Source organism: Leptidea sinapis, chromosome 4 (genome assembly GCF_905404315.1).
Source record: "Leptidea sinapis chromosome 4, ilLepSina1.1, whole genome shotgun sequence".
NCBI lineage: Eukaryota > Metazoa > Arthropoda > Insecta > Lepidoptera > Pieridae > Leptidea > Leptidea sinapis.
The window spans coordinates 8,494,131-8,517,803 of NC_066268.1; the positions used below are offsets into that span (position 1 = coordinate 8,494,131).

The 23,673-nt window shown below is 34.0% G+C and overlaps 1 protein-coding gene across 1 annotated transcript in view; it reads right to left on the minus strand.

Annotated features, from left to right (window-relative positions):
• The window catches only part of LOC126979793 (homeobox protein BarH-like 1b), an 89,548-nt gene that overhangs the window by 61,770 nt on the left and 4,105 nt on the right, over positions 1-23,673 (minus strand). The window lies entirely within an intron of this gene.

A 23,673-nucleotide genomic window follows, 5' to 3' on the forward strand; every position in this document is an offset into this window, starting at 1 on the left:
GAAGAGTTAAGTGAATCCATTTGAAAGTGGCTAAGAGTGATCGGGGCGAGCGGCGAGCGGCGAGGCGGCGATGCCAAAGGCGGCGGCACCGCTAATTGGAGAGCGGCCCGAGATCAAAGCGGGCCGCTCAACATTTATATTACCTGGTAGGTAGGTACTGCCTTGAATCACCCGAGATTCACAATTAGTACTTTTGTTAGGTTCACAATCGTTCGTGTGAGGTAGGCTATTCACGACGGTAATTGATTACTTATTTTTATGACAACGGACGAATGTGGGCCTCACTTGATAGCTGGCGATCACACATGGGCAGGTCCTAGATAGCTACGGACCGTCCCAAGCAACGTTAGGTTGATATTAAAAAAAATGCTAGCAAGGAATGGAAAATGAAAGAAAAAACAAAAAAAAAGTCTGGGAACTGTTGGAGAAGACTATATACACGCAAAATAAATGTATGTTTGTGTCTATATAATATTAGTTTTAACTATAAACCGATCTTTATATATAAGAGATTTCCACGTAGATACTTGAAATTTGACTTTGACTTAAGACATAGAAGAAGTCAAAACTATCATTATGAGAAAGAATACTGGCAGCTGTTCCGTTGAATAAAATAGCTATCAGCGCTTGGGTTTCCAGTAGCCCTTTTGAAGTTCGTAGAAAGTACTTAAGTAGAAATACTCCGCGCTTCTCGGTCCCACGGTTCAACTGTCTCGACGCCAAACGGCACAAAGATGTACAGCCAAAGACCGACATATTTGTGACGTTTGCTGTATTGGGCAGTCGAAGAAGCAGCTCCAGCACCAACTGACGTAACTTGAACACGAGAAGAAGCCAGAGTGTCGACGCAAGAAGTGTCCCACACTATTGCCATTACGCGTTTGTAAGGATTGGGGATAGGTAATTTATGTAGTATTTAGACCATCATTAGTACTTTTATTTAAGATATTAAAAGGAAAATACGGTCAATAGAATTTCATTCATCAGCTTAATAGAACATAGGATGAAATTATTTCGGTTTATAAATACCGCTACAAACCATTATAAATTCAGCGATATTGACTATATCGATAAACGTAAATAAGGTATGTGAATACCACAGTATATACTCGAGAGGATCACAAGAGCATTGTCGACCTTTAAAAGCGACTAATAAACACATTGGTACGTGGCGGGCGGGGTTCGAACCTGGGGCTCCGTGGTGAGAGTCAACTTTTATACCAATATATTACTATCTATAGACTTTTTGAGAAAAGGAAAGGTCTGAAGCATCTGGAACCGGCGAGCATGTGTGAAAAGAGTGATGAATGTAGAGAAAGCGCGTGAGGTTTGTAGGAGGACGCATTCTATTGTCTCTGCCTATCCCGACTGGAACAAGGCGTGAGTGTGTATGTATTAATATCTATAGTTCATGGCATTGCGCCAAAGACGATTTTTAATTAATAAATTTATTGTAATCACATTACATTTACAATTGAACAATTCTTGTACAAACCATTGGGGTTTACCGTGTACAAGGGTCGTCAAAATATAAATATTTATAAATTACAAGAAAGAAAAAGAACATAAAAATTAAAAACTTAAGAATTTACGAATACCCTTAATGCTGACAATAAAAGTATATTACTGCATATAATAATATTATGTCCGTTTCTTGTTTTCATTCGCCGTAATGTTTCTTTTCGTGGTTGTTGACGATTTAATGATACAATATCCGGACGACCGAGCCTTGCTCGGATTTTTAAGAATGTACAAAACTTGAACAAAAAAAAACTAATAGGACTTCTGGATTCGAACCGGGGTCCTCTACTTTCCTTATCACCAAATTTCCCATCTGAGCTATTAGTCTTGTGTATATTGGCGAAATTTACCTTTGTATTCTAATGTTATTGCAGCTGTTTCTCATTAAAACATGGATAAAAGCACTTTTTTTAAGTTGAAACCTAGCTAGATCGATTTATCGCCCCCGAAATCACCTGTACACAAAATTTTATGAAAATCCTTGGAGCCGTTTCGGAGATTCAGATTATATATATACATATATATAAGAATTGCTCGTTTAAAGATATAAGATAAATTATAAGTCAATGCAGCCTAAATCTAACTAGTAAGTTAAGAAACAAAACTGTCAGGCAGTTATCAAATATAGCTTATGTCATGCTTCAGATCAATACTGGAACTCCTTTAAATGTACACTGGCAACTAAAAAATAAAAGAATTTAAATTTCGAACTATTCGTTAATGCTGCTTAGCCGTCAAGAGCGCTACTAATTCATAATAAGCGGCTTGAACGAAACAAAACAACATGGAAACATCGATATTATCGATACAACGATGAAATGGCTTAATCTCATAGTGACGGGGCTGCAGTGAAAATGGCAGTTTAGATGCAACTGATAGTAATTATTTATAGTATCCTACGCATTTTACATATCGATTAATAGGCTGTATTTTTAGAATTTATTCCATGGTTATTTTTTTTATGATAATAAGGGACGAGACGAACAACATTCAACTGATGGTGATTGATACGCCCTGCCCATAACAATGCAATGCCGCTCAGGATTCTTAAAAACCCCAAAAATTCTGAGCAGCACTACAATTGCGCTCGTCACCTTGAGACATAAGATGTTAAGTCTCATTTGCCCAGTAATTTAATAAGTTATTTTTTGTTTGTGGAATTTCTTTTTATTCTTCATAGGTTCAATAATTTATACGTCTAGACAGACTGTGACAGCTGTAAGCTGTAAAAATATGGCAGTTAACTGTTATCCTCTATTTTCAAAAACGCATGCACAGTCAATCAAAGTGACATAAGAGATAAGATATTATTATGTACCTAATAATATCACGAGGGTAAGACGTAGCTGTCATGCACACTAAAGTAATAAACCTGGCCTGTTATCATGCCTGCTAACATCAAGAGGCTCTATCGCTATACGATCACTTTGTTACCCTTCCGTCGGTCTGTCAGTGAAGACCTTTTATCTCGGGAACGAGTGGAGACATCCAATTGAAATTAAAACCATATGCTCAAGTCTACACTTTCTTGAAGCTGTGAAAAAATCAAACTTGCTAACCTTTTTTAAATTTTTATTAAATTTAATATTTTTTTTATTCTTTCTGGTTCGATTCTAAATCTTAATCTTTATATATATATATTTCTTGTGCGCGTGTGTATGTCACTGAACTCCTCCTAGACGGCTGGACCGATTTTGATGAAATTTTTTGTGTGAGTTCAAGGGGATTCGAGGATGGTTTAGATTCACAATTGAACTACCTCCTAAACGGTTGGACCGATTTTGATGATATTTTTGTTTGTTCCAGTGAATTTGAGATTGGTTTAGATTCTCAATTCCGTCCATATAATATAATTCTCCTGCTCATGTGTATGTTAGTGAACTCCTCCTAACGGCTGGACCGATTTTTCAAATTTAAGACGTGTGTACAGGACAACGTCTGTTGGGTCCACTAGTATATATATATATATATATATTTCTTTTGTGCGTCTGTTGTAACTGAACTCCTCCTAAACTGTTGGATCGATTTTAATGAAACTTTCTGTGTGTCTTCAGGTGGATTCGAGAATGGTTTAGATTCACAATTGAACTACCTCCTAAACGGCTGGACTAAATTTTCAAATTTAAGAGGTGTGTACATGTTAACGTCTGTCGGGTCCACTAATGTATTTGTATTTACTTACAGATTTTTTCTACGTAACAGGGAGTTTTTTGAAACCGCACTGTAGAGTAACGAGCAACAATTCGAGATGGGCCCATTAGTATAGACTCTAACCTACCTGTTAGATATATCACAGCTCGTGCATGCCGTAAATCCTACTACTCCACAGCTAAATATATAAGTGATCCGACAGCCTGGGACTAGATAATGATTATTTTATAGGAATAACAATGACAATACAATATTGTATATTTCATTAAAAAGAGCGCAAGAAAGAATGCGGGGAGAATGCTGGAATTCTTCTCTCTCAGAGCGCCATTTGTTTCCGAAGCGATAGTAGGATCTAGTATATTAGAAATGACATCAAAAAAAATTCTAAAGGAATCAATTTTGAGAAAATAAATGCCCATTTTATGCCTTTTATCTCTTACTATTTACTTTCAGTAAAGCATACCTGAGAGATAAAACGAGATAAAATATTTCAGTCCGTAGTGCATTTAATAAAATTCAGGGTAAGTCCGGATAACTTCTGAATATTATGCGAAAAGCTATCTTGTTTTGCCCCTGGCTTCACAAAGCAGTCTACGTCTATGGATGCTTCATTCAATAAGAGACGAGGCGAAGAGGACGTTCAGGTGGTAATTGATACACCCTGTCCATTCCTGTCCAATGCAGTGCCGCCGGAGATTATTGAAAAAAAAAACAAAAATTCTGAGCCGCACTACAACTGCGCTCGTCACCTTGAGACATAAGATTTCAAGTCTCATTTGCCTAGTAATTTCACTAGCAACAGCGCCCTTCAGACCGAAACACAGTAATGCTTACACATTACTGCTTCACGGCAGAAATAGGCGCCGTTGTGGTTCTTGAGCAACTGTTATAAGTTGTATCTTTATTTTCCCCAAGTTTTCTATCTTGAATTACCCCAAAAAGCCCCTTAATTTCGCCCGCCCAATGTCAAACAGCATGCATAATTGGTGCGCGCACGAATATTAGTGTAATCTTACAAGACAGGCCGTAATCGCTTTAATGTTGGACAATTAGTTCCGATCTCGACCACCGGCGCGGCGCGGCATATGTGGAGACTGTATACCGGTTTATACGACCATTCACAAACAATATTCGTTAGTAAAAGCACCTATGATGAGTCCAAATTAAATTGGACTTGCCTGTGACTGCAAATTAACAGTGCTCGGTATTATACCTATGAGTTCTAATTGGTTTTGCAACATAAATATTTTCATAAACTTAGGCAAGTTATTTATAAGTAAATTATTTGTTTCAGGCGAATTACCGAAAGAAAACACAAACATAGAATAAAATAACAAATAGAATTTATGCTATAAATAATATTAAAATGTACGATACATTTCATTCCCAATAATTATGATATCAATGAAAATTCATACTTAAATATCAATATCCGGACGACCGAGCCTTGGTCGGATTTTTAAGAATGTACAAAACATCAACAAAAAAATACTAATAGGACATCTGGATTCGAACCGGGGTCTACTGCTTTTCGTATCACCCAATGTCCCATTTGAGCTATTATAGTCTTGTATATAGTGACGAAATTTACCTTTGTGTTTGTCATTCAAAGACGGATAATATATATATATATGTACAAGATTTTTTTATGAAAATAAGGAACGAGACGAGCAGGAAGTTCACCTGATGGTAATTGATACGCCACCCACCCAGGATTATTAAAAAACCTAAAAATTTTGAGCGGCACTACAACTGCGCTCACCTTGAGAAGAGCTGTTAAGTCTCGTAGCCAGTAATTTCACTAGCTATGGTGCCTTTCCGACCGAAACACAGTAATGCTTTCACATTACTGGTTCACGGCTGAAATAGGTGCCGTTGCGGTACCCATAATCTAGCCGGCATCCTGTGCAAATGAGCGTCCAACTGGTAATATACCATATGGGTACTTTTACACGAAAAAACAACAATTTAAATTTTCAAATGTATAAATGCATCGATAGTTTAAAGCAGGGGTGCTCAAGCTAATACTGCTGGCGATCTACCTCGGAATTGTGAGACTACGATCGTTCGACTCTGAGAGGCTTCAAGTATGTGTGATGAAGTATTGTCGTCTAGGTAGAGTGTCACGATGACATAGATATTAGTTTTGCCCATCATAATATGCACTTTTTGGTTAAGCTAGTTCAAAATCGTGACTTTATTGGTTCTTACAAAACAAACGCGTTCTAGTGTTTGAAGTTCTTACTTAACTAAAGAGTGACTTTGGATGTTGAAGCGTGACACTACATGTCCTGAGCATACTTTTCATAAGATGGTACGTAATTACCGATTTTAGTTACCTAAAACAAAATCTGTGAAAAGTTCTATATCGGAATTTTTTTCGCGAGATCGACTCAAAAAGCATTCGCGATCGACCGTTTGAGCACCCCTGGTTTAAAGTATAGATTACCTATAAGCACATCTCCAGCAGCACGTAATATCGATGTTATAGGCGATCGTATGTAATAATTTATCGATTTGTTCGATACAATACGCGTAGGCTACCGAGTACAGACCGGTTGTAGAGCTATTGTTGTTCTTACCTACTTGACTGACCGACAGTTAAGGGCACTTCAGACAGACCGACGTACGACCCGCGATACTTGCTACCAATTAAAATGATTAAAAATCTGTACAAGATTTTTGTTGATAAAAATCATATCCTTCTATAATTTATTAAGGAAATGAATATTATATAAACTAAGTTAGTTTATATATATATATTTATGAAAATAAGCATCAAGACGAGCAGGTCGTTCAGCTAATGATAATTGATACGCCCTGCTCATTAAAATACAGTGCCACTCAGGATTCTTGAAATACCCAAAAATTCTGAGCGGCACTACAACTGTGCTCGTCTCCTTGAGACATAAGAAGATGTCAAGTCTCATTTGCCCAGTAATTTCACTAGCTACGGCGCCCTTCAGATCGAAACACAGTAATGCTTATGCTAAGGTTATGGGTACCACAATGGCGCCTATATCTGCCGTGAAGCAGTTATGTGTAAACATTACTGTGTTTCGGTCTGAAGGGCGTTGTTTTGAGTGAAATTACATCTTATGTCTCAAGGTGACGAGCGCAATTGCAGTGCCGCTCAGAATTTTTGGGTTTTTCGAGAATCCTGAGCGGCACTGCATTGTAATGGGCAGGGCGTAGCAATTACCATCAGCTGAACGTCCTGCTCGTCTATTCCCTTATTATCATTAACAAAAAGTTAGTGAATGATCAACGCATTTAGCATGGAAAGCCCTACAAACAGTGGAAAGTGTATTCAGTAATAATGAAGTTAATTAAAGCAGTGGCTGTTTGTGATTGAATGCGGTTTATTAATAGCATTTTGTAGGGGCTTCGGAGCCAATCGCATGTATGTATTGTATAGCTACTGACTGTGATGGACTTTGAAAACAACGTGACTATTTCTAGAAGCGATAAAACACTAACAATGCGGGATTGGGTTAATGATTAGCAATCTTGAACACTAACTAATCATGGCTGCGATTTCTGCTGAAATTTAATCACAAACTGAGAAGTAATGCAGTTACTTCGCTTTATGGAAAAAACAAACAATATGCATACTTCATCTTAACTGGTGTTAATCAATTGAATATTATTTATTCACTTAAACAATGACCAACCAATCGGCAAACGTCGCAAAGGCAGACGCCACACGAGATGGGCAGACGAGTTGATAAAAATAGGCGGTACCTGCTGGTCGCACATAGCTCAAGAGACTATAGACACATGGTATTCTTTAGAGGAGGCCTTCACCTTCACTTGAAGAGGGGTTCATGCAAACAAACTTATATATTATTATCCAGAGCTAAACAAATATGTGTAAATAACATCATAAACTTTCTTTTATATATTTTGTTCTTCTCAAAACTATGTACCTACCTATGTATCTTACTTTTGCATGAAATAAAAGGCTTATTATTATTATAAATCAAACAATGATATTTGCCAATCTCAAAGTTGATACATTTTACCACCACTTCGTAAAAGTTAAGGTTTAATGAGAACACGTCACAAGACTCAGTGCCACTTTATTGAATAAATATTTACAGCTCCATTGTATACTTAGGTCAAAAGATTACACATATAAAAATAAATTCATAAAGACAAAAAATTGCCACGTGGTAATAAGTTATGTATTTTGATACATATTATGATTGTCAAAGAAGCGTAAGTACGTAAGATCTTTATTTGTTGAATAGGGTAATATGTACATTATAGATACATTATTTAAATACATTTTAGCTCTCCAAGTCGTGCCCGTTATTGAGCATACAAATATTTGACATATAGATTTTATTAAATAAATTATCTTAAAACAAAATTGATTACATCATGAAATAAAGTTAAATTAAATTAATTGCATCATGAGGTTAAAAATAAGAGCGATTATATCATTATTAAGAAAAAATATTATAAATGTCATAGTTAAATTGAAAATTATGTTTTACTATTTACATCGACTTCGAATTAGTTGAGCTTTGAGAAGAAGTGTGATATTTATATAACAGAAAAGCTCAAAAGATGTACGAGGTCAGTAGATAGTACATCTGTAAATTAATACAAGTATAATGCGAGCTTTCCTCAATAAATATGAAATAGTTATAAACAAAAATATGTTCTATAGGTACGTTAAGCATCTCACAATGACTTGTGAGACGGGCTTATAGCTCATGTCACTCCTAAAGACTGAGGCTATTGCTTTGTCTACAAATAACGGAAGAAAGAAAGCTAAGAATAAGTGAAAAAGCAGGAGACTTTTTCTTTTTTTCCTGGTATACGTTCGACAATATTCTATGAATCTGGATACGTCCTAATGTGAGCTATCCGCTAATGAAAATCCCATCAAAATGGTCAAGGTTTATCGTTTTCGCGATAAGCCAGATAGTAAAACAGAAAATACTCTTTTGGAATAATTTATACTTAACTATTCATACTTAGATTAAGGATTGGTCTGCGCTGTGCAACTAGGTACCACAGGCGTAGTCGAAAAGTGTTGCAACTAATACTACGCCCGAACTCATACTCGAGCCAGTCACTAAAATTTAACGTAGTTGGCAGAGAAAATATATGAAACCTCATATTCTTACCTTGTCTATTGATTTTAGTTAACGTAAACAATTTTTAAATATTATGTTTACCATTTAAATTGCAAATAATACAATAATTACGATGTAAAAAAACTTATAATAGGATATTTTGCTAAAAATTTAATATACTTATTGTGATTATATTCATTTTAATTGTGTTAGTCCATACCAGTGAGAGGCTGCTTTGCACAGGATGCCGGCTAGGATATGGGAACAACAACGGCGCCTATTTCTGCCGTGCAGCAGTAATGTGTAAACATTACTGTGTTTCAGTCTGAAGGGCGCCGTAGCTAGTGAAATTACTGGGCAAATGAGACTTAACACCTTATGTCTCAAGGTGACGAGCGCAATTGTTGTGCCGCTCAGAATTTTTGGGTTTTTCAAGAATCCTGAGTGGCACTACATTTATTGAATTAGACGTTACTTTGCGGAAATCCATAATTATACAAATAATTTAAGTATTCTTTAACGTTAATTCCGCCTATATTTGTTTTTAAAAAACAATTCAACACGTGTTTCGCCTCTACACGAGGCATCCTCAGGACGAGTTGTCTCGCCAAAATCTGGCACGAGACAGTCTCAAACACGTGTCAAATTGTTTTTTAAAAACAAATATTGGCGAAATTAACACTAAAGAAAACTTAAATCATTTGGCACTACATTGTTATGGCAGGGCGTATCAATTTCCATCAGCTGAACGTCTTGCTCGTCTCGTCCCTTTTTTCATAAAAAAAATTGTCAATTTATACAATAATAAACTGCCTCATGTATGTACACGATATCTGTCAGCGTCCGCCATTGTTCTATATTTGAACCAGCCAATCAGATCTCAGCTACAGCTAACTAGAGTGACGCACACAAACATAATTCAATTAAGTTGTGCCGCGTATGTTTTGTTTGCTTATCAAATGTTATCAATTGTGACAAATTGGAGGCTAATAGATTGCCTTATCAGCGCTGAATAATGTAATAAAAACATAATTAGACCGTAGAAGTCGTAAAATATTATGTTTACACGTCGTGATTCGTGAGAGTATATTCTTACCTAAGATATGAAGTTTCTGTCACTATTTACTAAAATAAAAATACCTACTGATGCAAATCAAAAAGATTAAACCTCTAAACAATGGAATAAATTTAGATCATTTATGCATCTAGATAGAGTATGACTGTGAAAACGTCGAAAAAAATAGAGTTTAGAACTAACCTCTATTTTGAGCAATTCACGCACACAAACACAAAGTGTCATACAAATCGCGAGTGTAAGACGTAGATCGTCACGCACGCTAAACTAATATTCCTGGCTTTTTATCGGTTTTTAACAGCAAGAGACTCTATCAGCTATCTAGACGTTTAAATTATCTTAGGGAATAAGTATGTTCTTTATCGAAATTCTCAATCAGTAAAAGTCTGAAATCTGAAGTCTGTCTATATATTATGTAGATTACAGATAGCTGAATGCGGTCACCAAAACCGATGCCGAGGTATTACAATCAACTATGAAGGGTTGTATTATGAGTTCGTTCGATTTGCGTAATGTTTGTTGGCATGTAATGTGTCCGGTAGGGATAATTGATAAGGATAAAATTAAGGAGACCTCTCTCTGATCAAAATATACGGCTAAATTAAAATTCTCACATTAATCTGGTTTTCACATCTATTGGCAATCCAAGCAAGAATTAAATATTTTTTTGTAAATTTCTAATGGTGCACTTATATGATATATTAGTTTATACATCATCATTTTGCCAATAATTTTGATAAAGCTAACTATTAGGAAATCTGTTTGTTTTATCAAGCTAATAATATAACTCCTAAGTTAGAGTAATGTAAGAATATGTTACGGAGTATGAAACCAATTTCATAATATTTTTTAAGACATTTTTAAGGCGATGCCAATATTTTTTAGTTATAAACAAGACTTATTAGTTATAATTGATCATTAATAAATAATCTTTAAGTATTTAAAATGCCTTATAATATTGAAAAAAATGTTACCCTTAAAAAAATAATAGTAACGCGAAATCATAAGATTCTACGCATCCAAAAATTCAAGCCCACATTGTATAGTATACAGTAGAGTATACTAGAAATATATATATATATGTATTGTTGTTTATATGTAAATTATGCGTCTCTACTCTTGTGTAAGCTCAATGCGTCAAGAGCATGTCGAGGACAACCATGACGCGAACCCATAAGTTTTCTCCTAGCGAAAATCACTCAAACCGTCTAAGAAAGGTTTCACTATAATTATTTAATGTACTATTTTAACTGTTAATTCCGATCTTCACACTATAGTGTAAAAAAATGACACACGGATGAATGGATCGTTCATAAATGAACAAATTCTCACAATTACAAAATTAACTCAATTATTCTTTGGTAAGAAATATATCAATTGTTTAAATTTTTGAAGTGTTGCGAATATAATATATTTCAATAAATATCTCCATACTAGGGCATTTTTTCAGTGTTCAAAGAGTTATTTTTAACCATGGTCGGTATAAACAGTAGTAGTTATTTCGTTGTTGAAGTATATATTTTATACTTGATAGATATATACTCGTATACAGACAGATATAGATAACAAAATGTGTTTTCGGTTTTCGAATGGTATATATACTCGTATACAGACAGATATAGATAACAAAATGTGTTTTCGGTTTTCGAATGGTATGATTATTCGACGGCTTATACGGCAACACACTTGTGAAACGAGAGTAGGCTGCGGTGATCAAATACCTTCAGGTGACCCGTATGTATGCTTCCATAAAAAGGCAACATAAGCTGACGTGTCTTACATATCCTTATAAAGCAAAAAAGGCTTTTCAGTCCATAAAAAATAGAGATGAGTTATAATAACTGGATTATGGGTCAGATACAGAAGATATTTTGTAAACGGCGCGTATCGTGTGGAAGTTCGTCAGTCTGTCGTCCTAAATACCGGCGAAATTATAGAGAACCTACGCCGGTCAGACTCTATTTTTTATATTTATATAGATAATGTTTGTTTTTATGAATGTTATAATTATAAATATGGGAAATACGATTCAGTTACAATAAAGTGTTTAATAATAATAAGTTAACTATCTTCCATTAAAAAAAGATAATGCGTCATTGTTTTAACAAAATTATTACAAATGCGTAGTTGCGTACGTCGCTTCATTGTGTGTCTTCTACCGCATTTATCACGGGGAGTGTTCCGAAGAGCTGTTTAACCTGATTCCTGCCACCGAATTCCACCTTCGCACGACACCCCACAAGTTAGGATATCATCCCCACCATCTGGATGTGTGGCGGTCCTCCAAAGTGCAGTTTTCAAGGAGCTTTCTTCCACGTACTACAAAGCTGTGGAATGAGCTTCCTTGTGCGGTGTTTCCGGGACGGTACGACATAGGTACCTTCAAAAAAAGCGCGTACACCTTCTTTAAAGGCCGGCAACGCTCTTGTGATTCCTCTGGTGTTGCAAGAGAAAGTGGGCGGCGGTGATCATTTAACACTGGTGACCCGTACGCTCGTTTGTCCTGTTATTGCATAAAAAAAATGCAATAATGATGTATTATGTTGAATTGTATAGACTTATGATTTTAATTTAAAATGTTATCAGTTTATAAGTACCTACTGTGAGTTTTGGGTGGTTCTGTACGTGGGGACAGATTGACAGCACAACATTTCCAGAACTAATGTGGATGTCTTGAGATAAGTCGACCTGGATGTAGATTCCACCAAAAGGTCTGAGATTTGAAAACAGCCAGGGTAGACCGTTACAAATTATGATACCTCATGTAAAATATGCATTCGCTCAATGTGCTTAAATAAGTGTGGGTTTTTCTGTGATATCAAATACCAGATTATATTACTGACTTTCATATTAATTATATTCGTTGGGTTTATACAATATAATCTATTGTCATATAGATATATAGGCATTATAGGTGTTGGTTTTATAATTCTGAATGTCTCTACGTTTGCAGTCTGCCAAATGGTGTATAAAAGTATTTGAATGTTCACAGTACTTAATACGGTCTAAATAATAATATAATAATATTGACACATTCTGACATAAATTAATCTTACCCGAAACTAGGCTATACTTACATAAACATACATAAATGCAAATAAACATCCATGACTAGGAAACAAACATTCATATTCATCATATAAATGTCTGCACCTAACTGGATTCGAACCCGGGACCTCTAGCTTAGTAGGCAGGGTCACTAACCACTAAATGTGTATTACCAGGAGAAAAAAATTGTTACATGTCATTTTTGAAAATTTATTAAGATTTGTTAGACACGTCAGCTTTTGTATTACGGAAGAGTACCATTGCTTACCTTGCATTGCTGACCTTATAAAGTAAAAAATATTTAATAATTTGAAAAAATTAAACAATTTGGTTTGTGGTGGATTAGGATTGAACTGGGGTCACTATGGTGAGAGTCAATGGTTCCTATCTATTGCGTCACCGATGCGTTTTTAACATGTTTCATCATATTTTTCATCATTTCGGCCGGAAGACGTCCACTGCTGACGAAGACCTCCCCCAAGATCATTGGGGGCGTTTATAGGTAATCAAATTACATATTTTAAAACGAATGTTCATGGTCGGGATCGAGGGCTATTAGACAGTATTTACATTACGAATGAAGACTAAAATATTGGATATTGAAAAAGTTATGAATCATCAAACTCTCATTTAGGACTATTTTGGAAAATTAATACCTTTTTGTAGGCTGATGACAGTGGCAAGAAACTCAGCAACATTGGATTAAATTTGAATTTAAAGATTCTTGAGATACCCAAAGTTTTCAATGGTTTCCTTGGCCTATAATTTATATAAGTATTGTATATTATAAAAATTCATTGATTCAATATTCTTTTAATATTGACCTCAATTTTAACAACCGACCAATTGAAACGCGCTTCAAGCCAACTAAAATCATATAACAATGCTCTTTTTCGTACTCATTTCAATAAGAAAGTCATTTGTTCAATGTGTTTCACAGCTATAATACTCTGGGGCTCATCATACATTCAATATAGGTTAAACATTCGCAAATGAGCTTACACTGAGAAAAATAATGCATGAAGTCGTGATGTACATTGAATAGGATGCGCATTTTTCGGTATATGAAGATTCCTTTGATAATGTCTGCGGTTTTGAAAGTGCTTTTGTGTTTAATTGTCAATTGTACACAGCTGACGCGTATTGTTGCGGTAGTACCGCGCTCGGTGTGAAGATGCCTTACATCTGTGGTGATAATTATTTTTAATTATTTCGAACGTGAGAAATGTTTTTTTTTTTTATTATTTGGTGTTACTTGCGAGATTATAAATAGAGTTTGTCATACATTCATAGTGATATAGGTATGAATGTTTACGCGAGACGTACTTATAACAAAACAAAACTTCAAACTATAGAAAAAATGTGTCTGTCTCATAAATCACGCTTAGGTATATTGTGAAAATTAAAAGCCTTAATAATATAATATAATTCACACAAAATAGTTTCAGTGTTTAGAAGGACACCTTTTAAATGCATAGTAAAATTAAATAATTGGACCAAAACAATCTTAACCGAAAAAGTTCTACAAACTTTGATAGCTGAGTAAATATAGCTAAGTCAAAGCCACCTGAATCAAGTTAACAGGTGTGTAGAAGCCGGCGTGGTCAAAGAAATCGATTAACTTATCTGAATCAATATCTATGTGTTATATTTGGGTTACAAGGTGGTCTTAATATCTGTAGTTTGGGGTGTTGCACTTATTAAGATTTATTATGGAATAGATATTACTATTATATTTGAAATGAAATGAAAAATAACTTTAAATAAAACTTATAAAGGAGACGAACAATAAACAAACAAAATTTGAAAGAATACTAATTGAGTTTGAACTGAGTTTGTACCATTTTTGTAACCTATACGTTACAAAAATGGTGCAAATAAACAATAATATTTATGCTTTATTACGAAAATATAGTTAAAAAAAACACGGTTTAAATAACAAGCTGAAGCTAGAGTGTAGAAATGATTTTTTTAAAATAGAGCGTTATCCTAAATTGCGAAATTAATTTGTCCCAAAAGCCTAAGGGACATTTATTTTCGAATTAGCGTTTTTTTTAATAACTTGCTTGTGTTGATGTGCTAACAATGTTCGTTACAAATAAATAAAAACAATAACCGAAAAATATTTTTTAAATGTATTACCTATAGAGAATTTGAGATTAAACCAATATTAAAATAAAGTAGACAATTTTTATTATAATTTAAAAAAAAGTGTGTGTAGTTATGTAGGTAAGGTGCTTGATAAGTGACACCTACTTCTTTGACATAGCAGAACAAAAATAACTTACACATTCTTTTATGTACCTACCTATGTATGGTATTAATATGAAGAATTGCTTGTCTAGACATCTCGCGACAACAGATTTGTTTTCGCGAAAAACAACATTAAAAATACAGTGGTTTTCCTTAAAATAACGCTTATTTGTATTATTAAAATAACGCTTATTTATATTATTAAAATAACGCTTATTTCTATTATTAAAATAATGCTTATTTTTATATTCCACCGTACAACAAATACACATTTGTGGCTTTGTATGGAGCCTTTCGAGTCAAACAGTTTCCTCTCAAATTTATTGACACGCGTTATTTTTTACATTGTGAGCCGAATGTGTGAAAACCGACTTAATCAAAGCTATTCATTGTCAAAGTCGGTTACCGTTTCGCATTTACCGCCCAAGGGCACTTTGGGGCCCGGTCGGTTTATTTACAAAAACAGCCCTATAATTCGGCGTTCGGGCCCCTAATGTAGGGTTATTAAATAATGACTCGACCTTTACAGACCCTCTGCTGGGCTTGAGTGCACCTTTTGTTAATTAATTATTATGATACTAATTTTTGGATGATTTTGCTGTTATTGATAAATTGTTCCAAATGAATGGAGAGGATAATATTTAATTTCCGTTTTTTGAAATACATTTTGGAAAATCATAATTTTTTCCGGCTTTACTGATTATTTAATGAAGTAATCCGAATTACAATGCACGTTTTTATATATACTTACGTGTTTAACTGTCAAGTGGCATTTAAACACATATATTAATCCCAAAGATAGTCCAAATACCCACCATCAGGTAACCAAACGACGGCAGTCAAATATTCATCAAAATGAACTTAATAATGCCACATGGTAGGGATAGATGCTTACAGTGATACGACATACAACAATTATGTTCTACATTAAGAAAATTATATACAGTATACATAATGATAACTGACTGATCACGCTCCCTTCGTTGACTGGAACTGCCTTCATTCGAACGAGCGTTACATAGCCAGCGTGACAGTTCAGTCTGATTCAATAACCACATCATAAAGTGAACAGCACATCTAAATAAGTTTTCACATGAAAGCTTTAAACAAAATGGTTACATAAATTCCCACGATAAAATTTGAAATGAGCATGTCTTAAAATAACATCTCAATACATTAAAAGTGTGCAACACATTTGACCGAATGAGTTGTAGTTTTGAACACAGATGGACACCCCAGATAGGACGCCGAAGGTCTCCCGAATAATATAATTAAATTATCCTTACACCTGTCTCGCTCTTACATTGTGCGATAGAAAGAGACAAGTAATAAACATTAAATTAGTATTGTTTTAATATAATTCATAGAAATTCGGACTATTAATATTATGTATTAGATACTATGAAATAAATTTTAGATTTCGGTTTTGTTATTAAGAAAGTTGAAGACAAAACTGATGTGGGTAACTGTTATATGCCGAGATAGACTGTGACAGCTTATGACAATGTGACAACTTCGAAAAAAGGTTGACTGTTAACCTCTATACAAATGATTTGAGTTTTCTTTAGTGTATGTGCGAGACATATATGTCTCATGCCAGATTTTGGCGAGACAACACGTCCTGAGGATGCCTCGTGTAGAGGCGAAACACGTGTCGAATTGTTTAAAGACAAATATTAGCGGAATTAATACTAAAGAAAACTCAAATAATTTGTATAATTATGGATTTCCGCAAAGTACGCCTACTTCAATAAATTTTGTTAACCTCTATTTTGAGCAATGCACACACACTAACACACAATCAACATGCAAATCGTAAGTGTAAGACGTAGTTTGTCACGCACACTTCTATCAAGACGTATAAACAATCCGAGGTTAATTATTTTATTAAATTATGTGACACAAGGAAAATATATACCTGCCTACAAAACAGGTGTTACCCTTTTTTTCTTTAGAAATTAAAGGGATTGAAATCGTGATAATAATAGGTGAGTTTCAAATTCAGCTAATCCAGAGCACGGACTAGAAAGAAAAAAAGCACTCCGTGTCACCTTACATAACAGTGTAGCACCAAAACAAGCCGATTAACGTGTAAATACAAAGCCCCACGCACACACTTACACTACTACAGGCCGATAGGCGGCCATTATGAGAATTGTCATCGTCTGTGACAGATCAGTTTGCATCTCAATAAAATATTTTAAAAATGCCGTCTTGCGTTGTGAAAAAGTGTAAAAACGATACTTTATAAGTATTTGTGGCCATATATGATTATTTATATTATTTATTATTTAAGGGAGAAAAAATTGTATAGGTAACTAGTATCCCCCGTCCGTGACCCAGAGTAATACATAAAACTACAACTCACACATACTTTGTTTTAAATTATACCTAAACTACAGCATTAAAACAATAATTAATAAAATAATAGCGATGGCAATACAAAAATACTACATAAAAAGTTTAATCGAGTAATCCCCATCGATTTCCAATTTATTCAAACGATTCAAAATCAATTAGTCAGCGATTTCAAATCATATTACAGTTAAAGCACCCCGCGCATAATGGCGGGAGCTTTTTGCCGCCATTTTTTTCTTTTTTTTTTATAACAGAGAAGCAATAGAAACGTGCTATTCTGACACCTTTGCGGACCCCACAGGAGGTTGTATAGGCATAATTTGTGGGGTAATAAAATATAATAATCCCGTCCAGTGAGCTGCAGTGACGATGGAATTAATGGGATTTTGAAAGGCTTTTTATATTACTCCAGGGATGTACCTTCTCATAATTATTTGACTTATACCGTCTATGAAACTACCTATGGTAGTCACAATTTATATTTTAAATGTTTGTGTAGCAGTAACATAACAAAATTCTGTGCTTATAATTGGGATCAAAAATTATTTATTAATTTTTAGAGCCAGTAATGTTTTCTAAAATGGTTACTTGGTTTTACTTATGATTAATGATTAAAACATTGGGCTAAGTAAAATAGATAAGAGATATTAAAATATATATAGTAAGTTTTTTTTGTTCAAATTATACCTACCGGAATTATGACATATGAACATTTTTTTGTTTTTTTTTTTTTAAATAACAATGTATAAGGGATTTAGACGGGCCTCGGTTTGACAATTTTCCTTTTTTTTTAAAGTTATTTTGTGATTGTAAAATGAATATTAGAAAATGATGGCAACAATTACAAATAGAATAATTTAAAAGCATAGATAATGTAGCAGTAATTCAAGCTTATTAAAATTTAACAATACAAAGTCATATAGTTATCAAGTGACATTATAGTTCATTATTATTCAGATTGCATCGCTTAAATATACTTAATGTCATAGTTAATACATTGCTATTATGATACAAGGCCATTTTCATATTATATACTTTGTAAAGCGATAGTACAATGTAATCTTCTAATGTTAACCATAATCAGATCGTAAGTAACATTCGCACTCGTAGAGATAAATCTGAAAAATTACCACCCATTAGAAAGAGACAAGCAATGGCTACAAGTTCGGGTTATCTGCTCACACTTTGGGCACACTCCACATTTTCGCAGGTCTCTACAGTTGTCTGTCTATGATAGTGACAAAATATTCCCACGATTTCCATTCCGATAGGGTTGTATTTTTTTTTATTATATAAAAGATCTTTGGGTGAAATTTTCACTGACACTTGTATTCCGCTCTAACTAGAGAAGTTACTCATATCGGTAATTATTAAGGTCAAAAGCGATATTACATCTTAGTTTGCGATGGTGGTCACAGTCCGATCAATTGCGGATCGAAATGTATAACGCTACGCCATAGGCCGTTATAAGAAGCCCTGCTCTTTGTGCCACTTATTCTCTCAAGTGTGTTTAAGACAAAACGTCAGAATAATAAATATGAATGAACTTCATCAAAGCGATATCTAACTATATCTACCATTATAACTATGTATTTTCTTTCGATGATATTTCATTCACTCCGATAAAGTGAGCCGAATGGTCGATAGCTCATAAAGAATGACTTATCGTAAATATATACTGATGAGTATAATAAGAACATACATAATATTTCGAATAAAGCACATAATATATCCAGAGAAAGAACTCTACAGAGGTCGCATTCAGCCAAAGAGTATAAAGAGGCTATGATAAAAAAAAGGACAAAGACAATGCTTAAAAGAATAGAGTTCCTGTGGAAATGACGACTTAATCCACACAACATCCGTGATATTTAATGCACGTTATAATATAGATATCCAACAATAATCATTAGTACCACAGCGGGGGTAAAAAACATTTCCGTTTAGGAAAACGAGAAATTACTTCCTCAATCAACTTCTACTGTCAATGACAAATTACAACTATGTTTCTATGTGTTAATCTTTTTGATCTTTTTTGTGGGTGCCGGAAACTTGATTAGAGCACAAACGTAATATATACGATACCTACCACGGACTAATTATTATTATTATCTTATATATAAAATTCTCGTGTCACAATGTTCGTTCCCATACTCCTCCGAAACGGCTTGAACGATTCTCATGAAATTTTGTGAGCATATTGAGAAGGTCTGAGAATCGGCCAACATCTATTTTTCATACCCCTAAGTAATAAGGGTTGTTCACCCTTAATTTTTTTTTTTTAATAATTGGACGATATTTTTTGTTTTTATTTTTTTAAGTGGCATTAAAAAATACATACAACTTCATCATTTTCACCCATCTACGATCAACAGTTACTTTTGTATCGCGATTTTAATATCGGCAATACAACGTTTGCTGGGTCAGCTAGTAATATATATATTAATAATCACGGTTATTGCTGCACTACATTAAGATATGCTTTATCTTTATTAAACAAGTATTTTTTAATTAGATTATATTTTATTTTTTATTCCTATCCCAGTTCTGCTTATATGCACTTAATTGAGGTAAGTTGGTTATTCCATGGGTATTGATTAATTTTTGTACCCACAGAGACATTAGTCTCTATAATAAATGCCCTGAAAGAAGGATTGCTACGGTTTGAAGCCCGTGGCATATTTTTTTTATGAAAATAAAGGACGAGACGAGCAGGACGTTCTGCTGATGGTAATTGGTACGCCTTACCCATTACAATGCAGTGCCGCTCAGGGTTCTTGGAAAACCCAAAAATTCTGAACGGCACAATTGCGCTCGTCACCATGAGACATTAGATATTAAGTCTCATTTGCCCAGTAATTTCAATAGCTACAGACCGAAACACAATAATGTAATATTGACCAAAAGAAACATTAAACTGCTTAAAAGCATAGGTAATGTGGAAAAGTATGTCTAAAATAAATATATAATATAATTATTTATTATTTTAAATATATGAAGAAGTTTTTGTATCAATTTTTCATTTGATATTGCAAATTACGAGCGCAAATTTCTTTTAAAACATAATCATAATAACCACATTTTAATAGACTTTGACGTCGAGGATATACACGCCTCCAAATATTTTATTTTAAACGAATTCTTAATAAGCTTGAACTCACATTAAGCATCTGTTAAACTCTCACTATTCAATGTCCGCTATTTCTGACATTTCGTTCAAATTTCGAACGCCTGTTAATAGCTCTGATGTCTTCTTTTGTGGCTGAACAATAGAACTTTTTGCACAGCCGTGTAAATTACGCTCATATAGTCATTTTATCACAAAAGCCACGGTTGAATGACTGCGTGTAACTCTTGGGTCTTTAAGAGCTCATTGATTTGCGTTATTTTATTAAGTGGTTAATTTCTTTAAATACCTTCGTGAGTGGAACCATTATAGTTTTTATAACCGATGGGATGGAAAATTAATATGGAAATACTTTAACATTTATTAAAGTAATATTTATTTTGGCGCGTTACGGAAAAATTATACACACCGACACCTAAATTCAATTGAATTTAAACAAATGAATTTAGACTGTTGGTCAAATAGACCATTTGTTTTATACTTCAGATTTATTTAACTAAATTATGCAGTCTAATAATATTTTTATAAGTTGTATTTAATACTTTATTTATTATAATACTTTTCTTTCTTTAAACGTAAAATAGCACGAAGAATAATCACTATTTAAGGATTTTGTTTTGTTATGCCTGAGAAGTTTTGCTTAATTTAAGGTTTAAAGAGTTTATTTTCTCAAAAAAGGCCAAAAGTTCACTTACATGAGAACAATGATTCTAAATAAATAATATAAAAGAAAACATAAATTTTATAGTTACGGTGACTTTAAACAATAATAAATTCAAAACACGCTATGTTCTGAGGTAACAATGTATCTATTGTGATTGACAGTGCTTTTTTAATTTAGATTTAAATTTTGGGTAAGATTTTTCCTCAAATATATCTTTCGGCAAGTCATTATACCTATAGTAGCGCTCCCTCAAACAGTATAGTTTTCGTACCGTAATTTGTCATAGCTTTAGTTATTTGTAGTTTATGTTTCTTTAGAGTACCTACTAAAATACACAAACACTTTCTTTTTTAATTGTAATTATGTCATATTATACCTAATTTTATCTGTAATTTAAATAAATTAAAGTAAACGCAATTTAATATATTATATTTATATTTAAATTTGCTAAGATACCAAATTTAAGTCGTAAGCGATCATTTTTTTATGACAATAAGGGACGAGATGAGCAGGACGTTCAGCTGATGGAAATTGATACGCCCTGCTCATTACAATGCGGTGCCACTCACGATTCTTGAAAAACCCAAAAATTATGAGCGGTACTACAATTGTGCTCGTCTCCTTGAGACATAATAGATCAAGTCTCATTTGCCCAGTAATTTCACTAGCTACAGCGCCCTTCAGACCGAAACACAATAATGCTTACACATTACTGCTTCACGGCAGAAACAGGCGCCGTTGTGGTACCCATAATCTAGCCGACATCCTGTGCAAAGGAGCCTCTCACTGGTCCAAATCAATCAACTTTCCAAACTGCCCATATCTCTTTGACTATGCCCCGTGATAAATGCAGCAGAAGACACACAATGAAACGACGTCTGTATATAATACCAAGTGAGCTGACAACTCTGTGGTTAAATAGTTTGAGCTGACATTGGGGTGCACCAAACGAGAGATTAGAAAGACACTCAATGTGTGACCAGACGTACGCCTTACAGAGCACCGGCTTTCCGAATTATTATCATAATATGTATAGTAATGTGATATATATTATATAGTATATTATTATATATTCAAATTCAAATATTTTTATTCAAAATAGGATTTAAAATCACTTATTGAACGTCAAAATCTATCACCATATATATATCTAATATATATCATAGCAATAGCAGCCATATTATATTGTGACAAATTACAATAATCACAATGCACGTCTTTGTGGAATTAAATTTATCAACGAACTGTTGCGATCCGTAACAAACGTTGTAGTATAAGCTTGCGCTCCAGAATTTCAAACTTATTTATTATTCAAAGTATTCTTCAAAAATATTGCATAAGCTTTAAAATGATATAACTTTTATCGCACCTACAGATCAAAGAAAACAATGGTACAATTATGTTTCAAAACAATGTGTAGGTAATGGCACAAACATTGTAATTGCCAAACTCATCGATGACAATTTAAAAAGAAAACACGTTCGAAATTCAAATAATGACAGGCCGCGCGAGCCGCTCGCAGATGCGCCGTTCAGAAATCTTTCAATTATGAATGCCGCTCTGTAATCATGAAATAATCACCTATTCTGAGTTCTGACACGACGCGATATTACCCATGTTAGCATATCTCTTTGTATTCGATGACCAATAAGTGTCGGTCTCAACAGCCCATCGAGCTGTTGCTTTCCTCCGTGTGAAACCAGTCTATTATTCCATTTTCAAATTTAGAGTATAGAGACATAAATCGTTTTTTTTTTAATTTCTAAAGGAGCTTTGGGTTAGTAATTTTCCTATATATACAATTCATCCTATGTATCTTTTTGTTAAACTAAATTATTTCCTTTTCCGAGTAATAATATGATGGGTTCTATAAAGCTATGGAGACTCCATTATCATAGAACATATAAACAACATATTTAAAGAGAGAGTTGTGGCCTTATATATTAGATTAGGTACCTATATTGTTCCTTATCTGGTTATCACATTTAGGATGAAAATTCAAATCCGACTGGTACTTCAAACAAAGTAATAATCTTAATTTGCGAAAACTGCCACCAAAATTTTTACAGATACAATAGATATGGACAATTAACATTATATGAATAAAAAAAACATAACTGTAATGCGACATGCGACAAATTTATGAACATTAGTACTACAGCTACTGCTAATACTGCGGGTTCGTTTTGATTTATTAAAATAACGCCAGATTTAACGTAAGTTCTTTAAAACAACACTTATTTGTGTCAAAGAGCAGTAAATACCTACAGTTAGACAGAGCCACTTTATGAGAACTCACCAGTTGGTCAATTACAAATGAAAAGTCATCAAAGTCATATTACGATTTCACCTGAACATAACTACCTGAATATAGTTAGTACTAATG